The sequence below is a fragment of the Pan troglodytes genome, chromosome 21, assembly GCF_028858775.2.
Source record: "Pan troglodytes isolate AG18354 chromosome 21, NHGRI_mPanTro3-v2.0_pri, whole genome shotgun sequence".
Classification (NCBI taxonomy): Eukaryota; Metazoa; Chordata; class Mammalia; order Primates; family Hominidae; genus Pan; species Pan troglodytes.
In genome coordinates, this window is record NC_072419.2 from 19,720,038 (window position 1) to 19,736,837 (window position 16,800).

Consider the following 16,800-nt stretch of genomic DNA (forward strand, 5'->3'; position numbering starts at 1 on the left):
GTTTCAACAGTCACAGTGCACTTGAAATTATGGTCTATTTTAATAAAATGTGCCTTTATGGATAAATAAAGTAATGGATAAATTAATTAATTAAATGACAATTCGGAAAAGCAATTAATTAGTTTGGTTAACATGGTCAATAGCTGCATTTTTAATTAGCAGTGATTTAGCATACATTTTTTATAGCCACTGCCTATTTCTCTTCATGCCACAACTTGCAGAGAATTAAGTTATAAAACTAGTTTATATGCCTATAAAAACCACAAGCTCTGCTAAATGGAAAACAAAGAAGGTAATTTGTACTGTCAAATCATTTTTTTAAACTTAGGAGGAGGGATTAGGGGCTGGGTGATTCAGAGTAAGAAATGCAAAACCTGTAAGGATAAACTCACCCTTTAAAATAATGTCTGACCCAACTCTTTAAATCTGTTTTCAAACTACAATAAACTTGTGACTCTGAGGGACAAAAGTGTTTGTCCAAATGCTTGTCACATTGGTTCACACCGAAAACAGCTTTAAAATCACCTCGCATAAAACGTAGTAATGTCATAAGACTTCTCAGAATCCTATGAATATAACTTCAATAATATTACTCAAGCATCTATATGTTTAAAGACAGACTTAATCAGTCTTTTGAGTACTGATTGGTTTTGGATTTCCATACTTTTATTTTAATTTTGAGACGTCTTAGTTCCAAGGCTGAAACAACTTAATTGCTTTTGCAACAGAATTCCCTACCTTTGATGGGAAGCCAGTGACTGAGACTCCTCAGAGGGCTGAGTTGTTCTGCCTGTCTGAGCCACTTTTATTCAATTATTTTACATCTAGAGCTCACAATTTTCCTCTGCCATTTCCGGGATCCCTTGTTGGAGTTGTGTCCACCTTTGTAATAGAATTCTTCTCCTGGGCATGGAAATATTACTGAGGCCTCCTTTAATAATTTCAACAAGGTGTTGTGCAAAAAGACATTTATTTCATGTGGGCGATGTGTGGGAAAAATATCTTTTTAATCCTGGATTTATATATTCATATATATATATAGATATGTATATTTTTTGAGACGGAGTCTCACCCTGTTGCCCAGGCTGGAGTGCAGTGGCGCGATCTGGGCTCACTGCAACATCTGCCTTCTGGGTTCAAGCAACTCTCATGACTCAGCCTCCCAAGTAGCTGGGATTACAGGTGCACGCCACCAGTGGATTTATATTTTCTTCCCATTTGAACCCACTTTGGATTTGGTATGAAGTAACTGCCAATTTTAAAGGTCTTAAGACAGAATTGGGGCCAAGATATATTTTGTAAGTAGTGAGAGTATCTTTATCCAGCTAGGGCCACGTGCACCAGCCCCTTCTGACTGGAAGGAGGAACACAACAGACCACGGTGGAAATTGTCTGCAGAGGGCTGGTGGCTCTGCACAATGCATGAAAGCACTGAGTCCCCTCAGGCACAGACTCCCCTCCAAGAGAGACCTCTTGGAGGATACCTAGGACCTTGTGGGGTACCTATGTTGCCTCCTACCAAAAGGGGCTGCCTTGCCTTCTGCATTTTCTGGAAAGGTCTGCTACTGAGCTCTGGAACCATAAATCAGGTCAAATTGCTCCTCTGCTTGGGACCTTTTGCTGTTTTTCCGTAATTCTTAGAATAAATCCATGTCTCTCCATAGGGATCCGACCCATGCCCACCTCTCCAAGCACTTCTTCCTCCACTCCCCTCTCACTGTAGCCATACAAGCCCCATTTCTATGCCTTGGAGATGCCAAGCCCTTTCCCACCTCCAGGACTGTTTTAAGTGGTGGATCTTTTGCCCGGAAATCTCTTCTAGTATGTCCCTTCTCAAAATCAAGTGTCTGTTCAAATGTCGCCTCCCCAGAGATGGCCTCCCTCAGACTCTGTCATCTTCTACTTGAGCTTCTATAAAGGAATACCACAAACTGGGTGGCTTCAACTACTGACATTTATTTCTTACAGTTCTGAAAGCCGAAGAGTTCAAGATCAAGACCCTAGCTGATTTAGTGTCTGATGTGGGCCCACTTCGTGGTTTACAAACTTGCAAACAGTCATCTCCTTGTCTATCCTCACGTGGTGGACAGCAGAGAGAGGAGGCAAGTGCTGTCATGCCTCTTCCTGTAAGAGCACTAATCCCATTCATGAGGGCTTCACCCTCATGACCCAACTACTTCCCAACAGCCCCACCTCCGAACACCATCACATTGGGGATTAGGGCTTCAATGCATGAATTTGGAAGGACAGTCCATAACACACTCTCTGCCATGTCATCAAGTAGGGGAAGTGAGAGTGAGAGGGAAGGAGCCAGGACTGAGAGTGCCAATGAGCAGGTCAGCTCTGCAGGCAACTGGAGCTCATCCCCTCTGAGGACCCTCTGGATCTGCATAGAGCAGTCCCCCGAGTTACACCCACATGGGAAGGAAATCAGAGTATTTACCCTCTCCTCCTGTCTGTCATTGTTTGAGGACTGCTCTCAGGACCTCTATCACCGGGTGCAGGTCAGACAGAGACGCACTCCTGTGGTCAGAGCACACCCTCAGGCAGAGTTACAAGTCATCAGAGCAGGGAGTCCTTGGCATCTATCCATATTGCCCAGGTGATACGGGACATTGGCAGTGTCTGCAACAAGCTACTTCAGAATCCTGAGGGGAGCTGGCCCTGTGGTTCTTGGTGGACTGGATGCATGGACAGCATTCCTGGAGGTATTGCCAGCTCCTGCTTTAACTCACTACACACACTTGGTAGCATCTTCCCTCTCTGATGCTCAGTTTCCCTGACTGTATATCAGGGATCTGGATCACAGTAGTGTTTTTTCTAAGTGTGGCATATGGATCACAGGTGGTACAAAAGGTAAGTTCAGGTAATAAGTGGATGGATATATTTTAATTTTAAGGATTACGCTTTTTATTACACAGGGTAACTAAATGCTGACACAAATACCCTCAAGTTCTCAGTGGCTTAACATAATAAACATTGATATCTTAAAAATAATAAAATAATAGATAAATTTTAAAAATAACATTAATTTCTTGCTCATGGAGAGTCCAGTGCAGGTTGGTGAGACAGGAGGGAGGAAGGCCTGTGATGCACAAGGTCATTCAAAACCCAAGATTCCTTCCCTCTATTGAGGCTGCCATTTTCTAGAACTCTGGAGTCCTTAACTATATTCTTTGCATCCAGACAGTAGACAAGGGGAGAGAGAAAGAAAGGGAAAGAGAGAAAGAATAGTGCAGATTTCAGGAATCAGTTCTAGAAATGAGTGAATCAGTACCATTTCTCAGCCAGAATTCGGCCATATGACCCCACCGGGGTGGAAAATGTAATTCTTCTGTGTGCCCAGGGTAAGAACAAATGGGGTTGGTGAATGCACACATAGAATTTTCAAATTTGAAATTAGAAAAATATTAGGTTAATAATAATGAAGGGGTTATATAGATGTGGCAAATTGTGAAGGTAGGAGATGAGTGGTCTCCCAACTGCAAGATTTTATATAGAATTTGTTTATCCAAGCTTTGTGTCAGTAAATAGGAACCTGCATCATGGAGAGACAATTCAGCTCATTTTTCTGGAAACTTTAGGAATCAGTAAACTAGTTACACAATAATGCTGCATAACAATCACTCTATAACTTAGTGGCATATCTGCAGAGCAGGTGGGGTTGGTGACCTAAGCTGGGCTCAGCTGGCCTTGGCTTTAGGCTTCAAGTCAGGTCAAGGTCTGCTCCACATGTCTCTCATTTTTCTTAGAACAGTGGCTGCCCCAGGGCAGAAGCACAAGAAATATACAAAGTCTCTTAAGGCCTTCCCTCAAAACTGACATACTGTTGCTTTTACCCACAAGCCACTAGCCAAAGTAAGTCACACGGTGTATTAATCGGGTCCTCCAGTGAAACAGAACCAATAAGACATAGGTATAGATAGATAGACATAGACAGACACAGTCACAGACACAGACATAGATGTGAAACTTATTATAAGGAATTGGCTTATGCAATTATGCAGGCTGGGAAGTCCTGCAATCTGCCATGTGCAAGCCAGAGACCAGGAAAGTTGGTGGTGCAGTTCTGAGAACTGGAGAGCTGATGGTGTACATCCCAGTTAAGGGTAGGAGAAGACTGATATCCCAAGTCAATCAATCAGGCAGAGAGAGCAAATTCTTCCTTCGGTTTTTTGCTCTATTCTGGCCCCCAAGGGATTGGCTGATGCCTACCTACATTGGGGAAGAATCTGTTTTACTCAGTCCACCAATTCAAATGCTAATCTCATAGAGAAACACCCTCACAGACCCATTCAGAATGAATGTTTAATCTGGGCACCCCATATCTCAGTCACGTTGACACATAAAATCAATCATCACATATCACTAAGCCTAATATCGATATATCAGTTGGGCAGAGAAACACTCCACTGGGGAAAACAATCCAATTTACCACAGGATTCCTGGAAGATATCCAAGGCAGAAGTGAGAAATCTTGAAGGGAAAAAAAAAATCAGGGAAAATGAGAATAAAACTTATACCCTATTTATATAGTTTTATTCATTACCAAAACTTTAGACTATAGTATCATTTTTCTTTGATCATGCAGTCTCTCACTACAATTAACTGAATGATGCATACTAAAATTATAGAGACAAGTTAGACAAAGTATTATGCGTCAACTTCCTATGCCATAAGACGACACTAGTAAACAACTTCCTTATGGTCTCAGGATGAAACTGACTAATGTATTAAGTAGGCAAAACAGCATCATCTGGTGATGACTTAATGATTTTAGAAAACACACAGTAGGATCCTAATATAAGATAAACAACCCAGTTTTTCTTTTTTCCTTTAGTAGCAACCCTGTTATAGGAAAACTAAGCTGGAATTGAATTAACTAAGTTGAAATTTGTTTACTGCTTTTTAGAATCTAGATGTTGCTTTCCTCACCACGCTTACCAAACTATACTGCAGTCAGTATGGTAGATTACAAAACCAGCCACACTTCCCTACTCTTCCCTTTATCTATACCCTCTGCAATGCACCTGTATAAGTCTTCCTATCAGGAGGTGGAATTAGCTCACACTTTAAGTCTAGGCCAGTTTTGTGACTTGCTTTAGACAATAGAATTCAGCATAAGTGACATCCTACAACATCTGAGTATAGGCTCGCATCTCACAAACTTCCATTCTCTCTTGGACCTTGTCATCATTATGAGAACAAGTCCAAGCTAGTCTGCTGGTAAATGAGACACCACATGGAACAGAGCTGTTTTGTCCCAGCTGAGATTATCCTTGATGAACCAGGTCCTGGGCCACAGGCCACCTCACACAGATGCACAACTGGGATTAGCCCAGATTGGCAAAACCACCCAACGAACTCATAGACTTGTGAGAAATAATAAATTGTTTTTTGCTCTTTTAAGACACTAAGTTTTGGGGTTGTTATGCATCGGTAGTTACTGACACACATGGAGTGTACTCAGCCCAGTCTTCTACCTCACCAATGATGTTGGGTATGGCCATGGTGCTTTGGCCAATGGCATGTAAAAGGCTGCAATGTGAACGTAAACCTTATATGTGCTTGTGTGGGTGGGCTAGGCCTCTTGGAGTGTCCACTGTCTATGAAGCCCCATGAAGTTGTTGTTCTTTCAGCTTGAGCTCTGAAATGCAAACATGAAAACTTGAAATTGACCTGAAACCTGTACTCCATCCTAGACCACCCAAGATCGATCAAACCACAGCTGACCTGCAGATTTGTAAGTGTGAATTAAAATGTTTTTTGTTATAATCCACTGAGATTTTGGTGTTTTTGTTAAGTAGCATTATCACAGCAAAAACCAAGCTAATATATACAGTCTTCACATGTAAAGTTAATGTACTGTAGGTTGCATATTTCCTTGCTTCATAAACTAGCAGCATCCTTGAAAACATAATGCAATTGTTTATTGATTATATCATAATTGAATTGTACTGGGAAATTTTACAAATTAAAGAATTCTTTTATGAATTCTTTCTGTAAACCCCAGTTAATGGAGAAAGACCTTCCATTATATTGACTTCTTATTCCAGATTCAATATATTCAGTGCTAGATTAAATTGAAATTTATCTGAAGCCCAAAGAAGAAGGCAAGAGTCCTAGTCATGACACCCCCATGGATTTATTCTCCTTTGACAAATCTAAATATTACTAACATTATCTAAAAAAAATCTGCCATTTATCTAGCTTATGAAAGTTCTATAACAGAAAAGAGATCATAGATGTTTTGAAGATTCAAAATAGCATTTTTTAGAATGTATGAGATTATGCTAAGGCACTTATAACAAATATAGTCAAACCCTATATTCAAAGATGTATCACAGACTATTATGCTTATTTCTGTTTATTGAAGTACAGTTTACATAGAGTGCACAAGTCTGAAATATACAGCTCAATTAACTTTTACATACATGCACAAGCATCCAGATCAAGATGGAGAACACTTGCAGTACTCTGAAGGAAAGTTTCCTTGCAACCCATCCCTGTCTATACCCTTCCCATAAGCAATATGCCGAACTCTCATCACCTTAGATTAGTTGTGCCTGTTCTTGAATTTCATATAAATGAAATGATACGGAATGTATTGTTTTGCATCTAGTTATTTTTTTCCATTAAATATTATGTCTCTGAGAATCATTCACATTGTTACATGTAGCCGCCAACCATTAATTCTTTTCCATTGGTGATTAGTGTTCCCTTGTATAGATACAGTAAAATTTGTTTATCCATTCTAAAATTGATACATGTTTGGATTGTTTCCAGCTGTGAACTATTAGGACTAAGGTTCTATGAATATTTGTACATGTCTTTTTGTTGATATAAGCACTCATTTGGCTGTCTGTATACTTCTTAATGGTATTTTAATGAAGGAAATTTTGTATAATGCAAATGTCCAAAAATAGAGCTTAGGCTAATTATTATATATTCATACAGGAACATATGCTGCAGCCATTAAAAGTGTTCTTTTGGAAGATTTTTTAATGGCCGTATGGTTTCAGTTATATCCCCAAATTATGTACAAATGTCTATATACATAGTGCAGTCTATGTATATTTGCATGTGCAGATAAATGGGTTGTTGTGTGTTTACATGTGCACACGTGTGTGTGTGTGTGTGTAAACAGAAAAGAACTATACCAGAGGTAAACAATAATCATCTTTAGGTAATATAAATATGTATAAATTCAATTTCATTTTAAATAATTCCCCATATTTTCAAGAGGAAAAATATTGTTTATAATAATAAAAATACTTTAAAAATTAAAAGTAACCGAAATCTTCTATTCATCAGTAAAATCTCACATGACAAACCACATTTTTGTAATGCTTTCTTTTATTTACTATTTAATTTAACCTAAGTAATAGATCAAATCCTACTCCTCTTACCACAGAGCCAATGAGTCAAGATTGGTATAGTTAGGCCAAGCTGACATTCTCCTATGTGGCTCTGCCTGGACCATTAAATAATTCCAGTTTCTCATTAAGATTATTATCTAATTATACAATATGTAAAACAAGGAGAGAAAGAGGAGCAAGGAGAAAGGCAACACCTGAGTGCTTAATTGAGATAACAGAAGTACTGAACGAATCTCAGTAATTAGAGCCATCACAAATGAGATGCCTAGAAAATATTAAATAGCATGGTCTAACAGTGTATTATATTGCAGGAATGAACCCTGCTATAATGACGTATAGGTTTATCGCATTTTGAAACATAACCTAGTTTTTGCTGTTTATTTTCAGTTTACAGTAAACATTTTTATTTTAAATGCAATCTTCTGAGACTATAACTTGTTTTATTCTGCATAATCATCATAACCTCAATTAAGTCTCTATTTTCAAATTTAATTTGCCATAAATGGTCATCTGAAAGTCTCAACCAAAATCAAAATCATTTTAGGAAGGAGTCTGAGAACAAGGCAATCCTGCAGCACTAAACATTTCCTTCTAGGATTTCTCTAGTCTAGGGATTAGTAAAATAGGCAAAATTGAAATTATACCATTATTCAATTCACTCAGTACTTCTGTTATCTCAGTTAAGCACTCAGATGTTACCGTTATCCCTACTCTTCTTTCTCTCTCTGTTTTAGAATAGTTACTTTTCCTAGATATTGTACGATTAGATAATAATCATAATGAGAGAGCCACATAGGAGGTTGTTGGCTTGGCCTGACCATACCAATCCTGACTCATTGGCACTATGGTAAGAGACAGGATTTTATATATTGCTCAGGTTAAATAAAATAGTATGTCAAGTAAACAGGCCAAATCCTACCCACAGTTTCTTTTTGTAAGGTCCACGAGCAAAGAATGGTTTTTACATTTTTATATGGTCACATTTTAAATGGTTATATAAGTACATAAGTAACGCCCTTGATTTTTTCTTCTTGTGGCACGAAGTTGAAAATGGTTACTATCCAGTGCTTAATAGGAAAGAAATTGCTGACCCTCACTCTAGTCCCCCTATGACACTATGATCTTCATTCATACTAATGAAATGGAGTGGGGTTTTTGGCAGAGATAATTCTATGTGGAAACAGCATTGTGCATTCAACATACCCATCTCCTTTGCCTCCTAAGCATTATAGGAATTCTTTATTTCCCAACTGTTCTTGCAGTTGGGTGGGGACGGTGTAACTAAGTTTTGGTCAATGGCAAGTGATCTGGCCCTTAAAGCATGCTGAGCCTCCATATACTTTTTCTCTCTTCACTTGTGTGCTATATGAATGTTCTACAAAATGTACAGCCACTAATTAGGAGCCTGGGTCCCCTCATCAAAGGAAGACTGCCCTTTGGATACCAAAGTATGAAGAGTATTGCAGCATAAACAAAAAGCAAACTTTTATTATGCTAAGCCATTGGGCTTTGGAGGGATTGTTTGTTATAGCAACCAATGTTACTTTCCCTGACTACTACAAGTATAACTGGTTTTTCAATATTACCATGCCTGATATTACCATCACGTTGTTAACTCACAGAAACACACACACACACAAAAGTGTGAGAACAGTATATCTTTCAATCTTTGTGAGTAACCAAAACATCCCTTTAAAGTTTTCATTATTTGGCTTTCATGGCCCCGACAAATAAAATCTTTATTCCAAAACACTACTTTTTGTTTATCACTTATTATGGATAAAAGTTGATGGTTATTTACTAAACTACAATTTCAGAATCAAGTTAGACCCCAGGTAAATAAAGGAAAATCTCAACCTTTATAAAATAACAACCACGCTAAATTTGCATTCCAAAAACGTGTAAACAGCTCTTTCATGCTTATTCCTCTACAAAGCTATTTCTCATTTAACTTTCATCATCCTGTTTAGAGTTTACAAGTGAGAATCTTCAGATTTCAGTTTAGACACATCTGGCTCACAAATGAGGCACTACACCCTGAGTCATTGTGAAATCCTCGCCACAAGCATTGATGATGAGATCTTGTGTTTATTAGTAAAGACGTTAGAACCAGCCAGTCGCAAAGCTATTTTAAGTGGAGACATCTCTGATGTGGCATCTTAGAGGTGTCAGTTTGATCTTTCTCTGCTGAGGAATGGCTGGATTAAATTCCACTTCTAAATGCAAATTAATCATTTTTAGCTTTCTTTCAGATATAATCTGAAGTTGTTGAAAGATTATTTCAACTACTCTTTAGTTATTAAAAAAAAAGAGTTAAAACTTCTAGCCTATTGGATTTTTTCTTTATTTCACTGAGCTCTTTTGACTTCCCTAGGGTATAATTATATTCCTTGTGCTTTTTAAAAAATGCATCATAAAGCTAAGGTATTTATTATTTTTAAATCACTAAAAACAATTTTCATTAACAACAAATTTATTTCTCCCTTACACCAAGCCTGACTTGCTCCCCAAAACAAAGTGAACAAAAAAAGGAATTTAAGGCTAAGCAAGAATGGATTGATAATGACTTTTGATTGCAGCAGACAAAATTACTGATTCATAGAGTTCACCCTGAGGACAGCCCTCCTCTAATATGGTCACAGCCCACTGCCCTGAGGGAGTTGGATGATGTTGACAAACAACTTGGAACAGAGTGAAGTAAATTCCCAGGAAATTAGATGAACTCATGTTTCCCCTTTCTCCACACATAAGAAAAAGATAGCCAACACACCAACATATTCTCAATCAAGAATTTTTCCCATTTAACCTCACAAAAATGACTTAGCATCTCCGTATCTTGAAATAGATTTACCCACAATTGGGAAAAATCTCCTCAGGGACTCCCTGATGAGATGCACTGAGAAGAACATAACATTATCCAGGCAGTATCCCTAGCCCAAACACATAATCCGAAATTAATCCTAGAGAAACAATCATACAAATACAAACTGAAGGGCATTCTGCAAAATCAGCTGGGCTAGGCTTTCAAAGAATGTTAATGGCACAAAAGACCAAAAGAAAAAGGAGGACTGGGAGATGTGGACTGTTGGAGACCGAAGGTGATAAACAGACATGACAATGACAATAAAATGCAGAGTGATTCTCACCTGAATCCTGGACAGAAAAGAGTCGCTGTAAAGAATATTGTAAGGACAATTTGAACCATTTGAATGTGGTTTATAAGTTAGATCATATTATTGTGTTGATGTTAAACGTCCTGAGAACTATGCTGTGATGATGTAGGAGAATCTCCTTACTCTTAAGAAATACCTACTGTAGTATTTGAGGTGAAAGGTTGTATTTAGCAGGTTTCCCTGTGTGATGAACTACCCTATTCACAAGAGCAACCATTTATTTCACCCCTTATTCTATTTAGGCTCAGCTTACCTGGTTGCTTTCTCTGGTTTCAGCTGTGTTCTCTTAAGTTCTCTTATGTGTCTGCGATGAACTGTAGGTCTACTAGGTGGCTCTGCTTCTGAGAATAGGCAGGTGTCAGCTGGGGCAACAGTGGTGACTAGGATCACTCCAGCAGGCTAGTCCTGGATTATCAACATAGCAGTGGGAAAGTTCCAATACAGAGGCACACACACACACACACACGCACACACACACACACACACACAGAGAGAGAGAGAGAGAGAGAGACTAAGAGAGAAAGGAGGCATGTAAAGCTTGTTGAAACCTAACCACAGAACTGGTACAACATCACCTCTGCTGCGTTTTGCTAGTGAAAGTAAATCACAAGGATTCCACGGGTACAAAGCCAGCTTGTGAAAAGCCTGGAGACAATGGGGAGAAAACTGTGGTCATTTTAAACAGTCTACCACAAGGAACTACAGATGTTCATTCAATTATGCTTTCAACTTTTCTATAGCTTTCCATTTATTTTAAAGCAAAAAGTAATAGAGGATGGCACAAGGAGCCAGACACAAAAGAGTATATACTGTAAAGTTCAATTATATTAATTTTCAAAGGCAAATCAAATGTATGGTGAGAGAAGTCAGAATATTGGTAACTTTCAGGTAATTGGCTTCTGGGGTACTGGTAACATTCTGTTTCTTGATCTGAGTAGCAAAAATTCCATTTGGATATGCACCCAGGATACATGCTGTTTTCTATATGTACAGCATACTTTAATTTTTGAAAGTTTACTTTGAGAAATACAAAGCACGTTGGTCTTGGAAGTTAGGAAACCTGGGCTCTTGTCCTGATGCTGCTACCAAGTCCCTGTGCAATACTGAGAATGTCTATTTAATTCTCTGGGCCTGTTGCCTCATCTGTAAAGGAAGCTAAATGAACTCTGTGGGCCCTTCCCAACATGTAGACTCCAAGATTTAATTCTGACCAAATAGTTTGTTCTCTTTTTTGCCTGGAAATTACATAACCTTGTAATTATGATGCACTTTTCTCCCCCAGTTATAACATGTGCCTGAGATTCTATTTTGCTTTCCAGAATTTGCACGGAAATAATAACAACAAGGCAAATGCAATAAAGGGGTCTCTTTTCAATGCAGATAGGAACTATAAGGGTTGGCTATTTGCAGAAGAGGTCACTGGAGGAGCAGGTCATTATGTTTTAATATCACACAGAAATGCAGTAAAGGAGTCTGGCATGTCAGGGAGAATCATCAGGAATGCTTCCAAGAAGCCGGTCCTATTTCACCACCGCTCCAGCCTTGTTCTGGGGAAGAATAGCACTCCCTCTGGAATAGTTTCTTGACCTCCTCAGAAACTCACGTTATTTGGTGGTCTCTTGCATTCTCTGTACAGCTAGGGGCTTTTTAGCATGAAGTGAAAAGAGCTACAGGTGAACCCCAGTCTTCATAGGTTTTGTGTGTGTTGGAGCATAGGGAAGTGGAACGTTGCTGGCGATCCAGGTGACCCACAAGCCTGGCAGCTGCTTTCAGGGATGGAGACCCTGGGAGCACCTCTGATTGTGGTGATTTTCTCACTTCTGAGCACTGTGACCCCTTCGTAGTTCAAAGGAGAGGCTCTAATGGAACAACACTTCAGGCTTTCTGTTCGTTTGTGTTTCCTTGAGGGCTTCCAGTTTACCTCTAAGGCTCCTTGGAGCTCCAAATTTCAGCAGTTTTCTAAAAGTTTCATTCATTGAATAGATATTTATGGAGCATTTACTATGTGAATTCAGAAGTGAATGAGGCAAACAAGCACACTGCCCTCATGGACAGAATGTGGAGTCCTGTATCGATCAGACATAGAGACCTAGAATGACTTGCTTTTTCCTCCATGTGAGAGTGATAGTTGAACTTCTCAACAGCCTGAGAGTAGACATTCTTAGCCCCAACTTACAGATGAGGCAGACGAGGAAACTGAGACTAGGGAGATAAAATAGTAAGTGAAGTCCATCTGACTAATTCCTTCATATACAGCCTCTAAAACAAGGTGGTGAGGTTGTGCCAGTCCCTTAGGACAGCGGTTGACAAACTAAGTCATGTGGTCCAGCTGCCTAGCTGTATACACGAAATTTTATTAAAACACAGCTATACCCATTCCTTCATGTATTTTCTATGACTGGTTTCCCACTGCAACACCAGAGTTGATTAATTGCCAAAGGGACCTTATAGCCCACAAAGACAAAAAATATTTGCCATCTTGCCCTCTAAAGAAAAAGTTTGCCATCCCTCCAGCCTCAGAACATTGCCCCCTAGTTAGGGTAATGAAAGTTCCTGGAACAAACCACAAAAGTTTAATGGCTTCACACATTTTTTTAAAAAGTTTATTTCTCAATTACACAATAGCCCAGCCAGGGTGTTCTTGGGCAAACGTAGGGGTCAGGTAGGGACTCTGCTCCAGAGACCCAGACTGATCATTGCTCTAAGGTTACCCTGGGCAAAACATCCAGCCAGCAGACAGGGGTAAAAAAGAAAAGATCATGAACAGGAAGTTTTTATGGGCTAGATCTGAAAGGGACACACATTAATCCACCCATATTCTATTGGCCAGAATTCAGTCACGAGCATAGGATACTGAGAAATGAAGTGTACTAGAATGCCCAGGAAGAAGCAGGTTTTGGGGAACACAGAACAGCTTCCACCACAATCCCTAAATACTAATCATTCTCACACCCAGAAAACGTCTCTGGCTGTGACTTCTCAAATCTGTTTTAAAGCTCAGATTCAATATGCATGTGTTTAAAAAACATTGCTTAATTGAGCCCTTACCTTTTTGAGATGCATACTGAAATATGTACATATGAAATGACATATCATGAATTTGCTTAAAATAATCTGAAACGGAGGAAATTTATGAAAATATTGAGAATGCAGGTAAGACAAGATTGGCCATAAGTTTTGTTGAAGCTGGCTTATGAGTAAGGATTTATTATATTATTCTCTTTACTTTTGTATATATTAAAAACTTTCCATAGTAAAAAAAATTAAGGATTACATTGAAACTACTCTTTGCTATGTTGCACCACTCTTTGGCAAAATAAAATAAAAACAATAAAATCCTAGTCATAATAGGCCACAAGGTTCTCTGCAATGATAGTAACTACAGGTGTTCTGGTTTATTAATTTCTCTTACTTCCTTAAAATATTCCAGTCAAATAAGCCTGCCTGTAAGATAAATGGGACCAATAATGAAAGATAAAATCTACGTGAGAATAGTACAATCAAGAGGCAGAATGGTTATAAAAGTTAATGTCAGACACCTATAGTACAAGCACTCCTAGGAAAAGTAATCTATTACTTGGGGTATAAACAAATACCAGATTTGTTACATGCATTTTAAAAACACTAATTGAGAATTACTCTGTGCAAGGCATTGTCTCAAAGATTATACTTGTCAGGATGTATATACTATTATACCAGCTGCTGTGCAAACATCCCTACATCACAATGTCTATGAACAAAGTTTTATCTCACTTGCTCAAGGTTCAATGCAGATATTCCTGGTCCAATTGTTCTCTTTTGAGCAGTAACTCAATTTGAGTTCCTTTCACCTCAGAGTCCTTTGCCATGTAGAAAGGAAAGAGAGGGCTGGGCACGTTGGCTCATGCCTGTAATCCCAGCACTTTGGGAGGCCGAAGCGGGTGGATCATTTGAGGTCAGGAGTTTGAGACCAGCCTGGCCAATAGGGTGAAAATCTCTCTCTACTAACAAGTACAAAAATCAGCTGGGTGTAGGGGCAGGATTCTATAATCCCAGCTACTCCGTAAGCTGAGGCAGGAGGATCGCTTGAACCTGGGAAGCAGATACTGCAGTGAGCTGAGATCGCACCACTACACTCCAGCCTGGGTGACAGAGTGACTCTGTCAAAAAAAAAAAAAAAATGAATGAATGAAAAAGAAAAAAAAAAAGGAAAGAGAGAGAGTGTGCAGATAATCACACAGGATGTTTTATGGTCAATCTGGAAGGAAAAAAGCTCTTCACGGCCCAAACCTAGATCCAAGTATACCTAGAAAATGTCTCATAGCCATGAACCCAGAAAGAAAGCTAGATACTGGGATGGAGGTGGGGAGTGGGGCGATGCTCTGAAATGTTCTACCACAAAGGTGATCCCAATCAAGGTCTAGTGGGAAAACAGACATGCAAACAGACACAAGTGCCCCAAGTGTCATAAAATCAATAATAACGATATGAATAGGGTGCTCTGGACGCTCTGCTGAAGGAGGTAGGATTTTAAACATTTTTATCAGCTATTGGTACAATTTCATAAATGTGCTTGAAACTTAATTGGTTTAGTCTATTAAATTTGTAATTGTTTTTCCACAAAAATTGTAAGCCCGTGTTCCCTAACTCAAAAACATAGCCCTGCGGGCAAGCCTGGTTCGGCAACTGGAATCAGAGCATGGGTGTTTATCAATACTCGTTATATGTGCTTACTGGAACATAAATTCACCTGGAATGGGGATCTCTCAGCGTGAAGGGATTTTAATAGGATTCATTCATACATTTGTTCAACATTTTATAAAGACATCTGTCCCCAAAATTCAATTTACAATTTTTACAACATTTTACAAAGACTTTGATCTCCAAATCTCCATTTACAATTTTACAAGAATTTACATTCATTGCAAAGGTTTCTTTCCAGAGTTTTTTAAAGGTCATTTTTTTCCTTGGGTCCAAAACTGTTACTTTTAGATGAGAGGAGAAGCAGCTGAGGTTTACATGTGGAGACTGTGTGTGATGAAAGGGCAGGACACAGCGGCCCCTGGATCCTAATTCAGACCAGCCTGCCTCTGGCAATAGGAAAGTCATTTGTTCCTGCGAGCCCGTATCATAATCTGGCACAACTGGAGGTTAGAACAATCCTTAAAACTCTTTGGCTGTGGGATTCTAGTTTGCCATCTTAATTTATACATTCTATTTCGGCGCTGATTCTCCAGCCCTTTCCCTTTTAAGTGATCCTAATTAGAAAACACACAGGAGGATCCTTCCAGGATTTAAAAGCTGCTGGGATCCCCTCTTTGATCTCCCATCTGAACTACGGACGGTTATTGTTTCACGTTTTCCCCCACTCCCCCCGACCCGCACTCCAGTGACAATTATTGGCATTTTAGAGCCTAGAGATAGAAATAAGATGTCTGACAGGCCCGGCTGCCTAAAAATCCAAAGCAAGCACCCCTCCAAACATCTCCCCTCCTCCCTCGCACCTTCCCCCACCCAAAAAAAAATAATGAAAAGGAAAAAATATAGCAGACTCTATAAACAGCTGCCAATTTATTAATAAGATGCTGGAGTTAGTTAGAATTTTAAAGATGCTTCAGGCATCTTTAAGGAGGCAGCAAGCCCTTCCTCTCCCGGGCACAAATAAGCCCAACCAGCAGACCCTACCTTAACTACCGCTATTTAAATTCTGCAAAGTACCGCGGTGACCGGAGGAACCTTCGGAAAGGCGCAAGGGTTTGCCTTAATTTGGGTAATACTTGCTTGAGATGCCTTGCGAGAACTCGAAAGCAGTTGAATTAAGAATCTTAAATCTTTCTAGGACGCGGAGGAGGAAGGTAGGAAATTGGGGAGGGGGGAAGGGAGGCGTGCCGTCAAGAAAGAGTTGATTATTTATTTAATTTCATTCACCAAGGGAGAATTCGGAGGCTCCATCCCGGAGGCACTGGGGTCCGGGACGCGGGAAGGGCTTGGAAATGTGCGACGCGGCTGTGTGCGAACGTGTGGACTAGGTCTTGGCTCGCTGGGAGGGAAGGGCTGGGCCGGCGCTGGGGAGGAGGAAGGGAGGGCACGGGTAGGAGGAGGGGAAGCGCAGTATAAAAGGCCCGGCCGGACTGAGCGTCCGCTACTGCGAGTCACTTCGGTAAGGCGGGAGCCCGAGCAAGATCAAGGAGGGAAGTGCGCGGTGCCACGGACCGACACAGTTCGCTCTAGCATCTGACGCTCGGACTCCGCGCCCTCAGCCGGATCCC

General features: G+C 39.9%; 1 protein-coding gene across 1 annotated transcript in view; it reads right to left on the bottom strand.

Annotated features, from left to right (window-relative positions):
- The window catches only part of TASP1 (taspase 1), a 454,798-nt gene that overhangs the window by 17,229 nt on the left and 420,769 nt on the right, over positions 1–16,800 (bottom strand). The gene's annotated exons all lie outside the window — the stretch shown is intronic.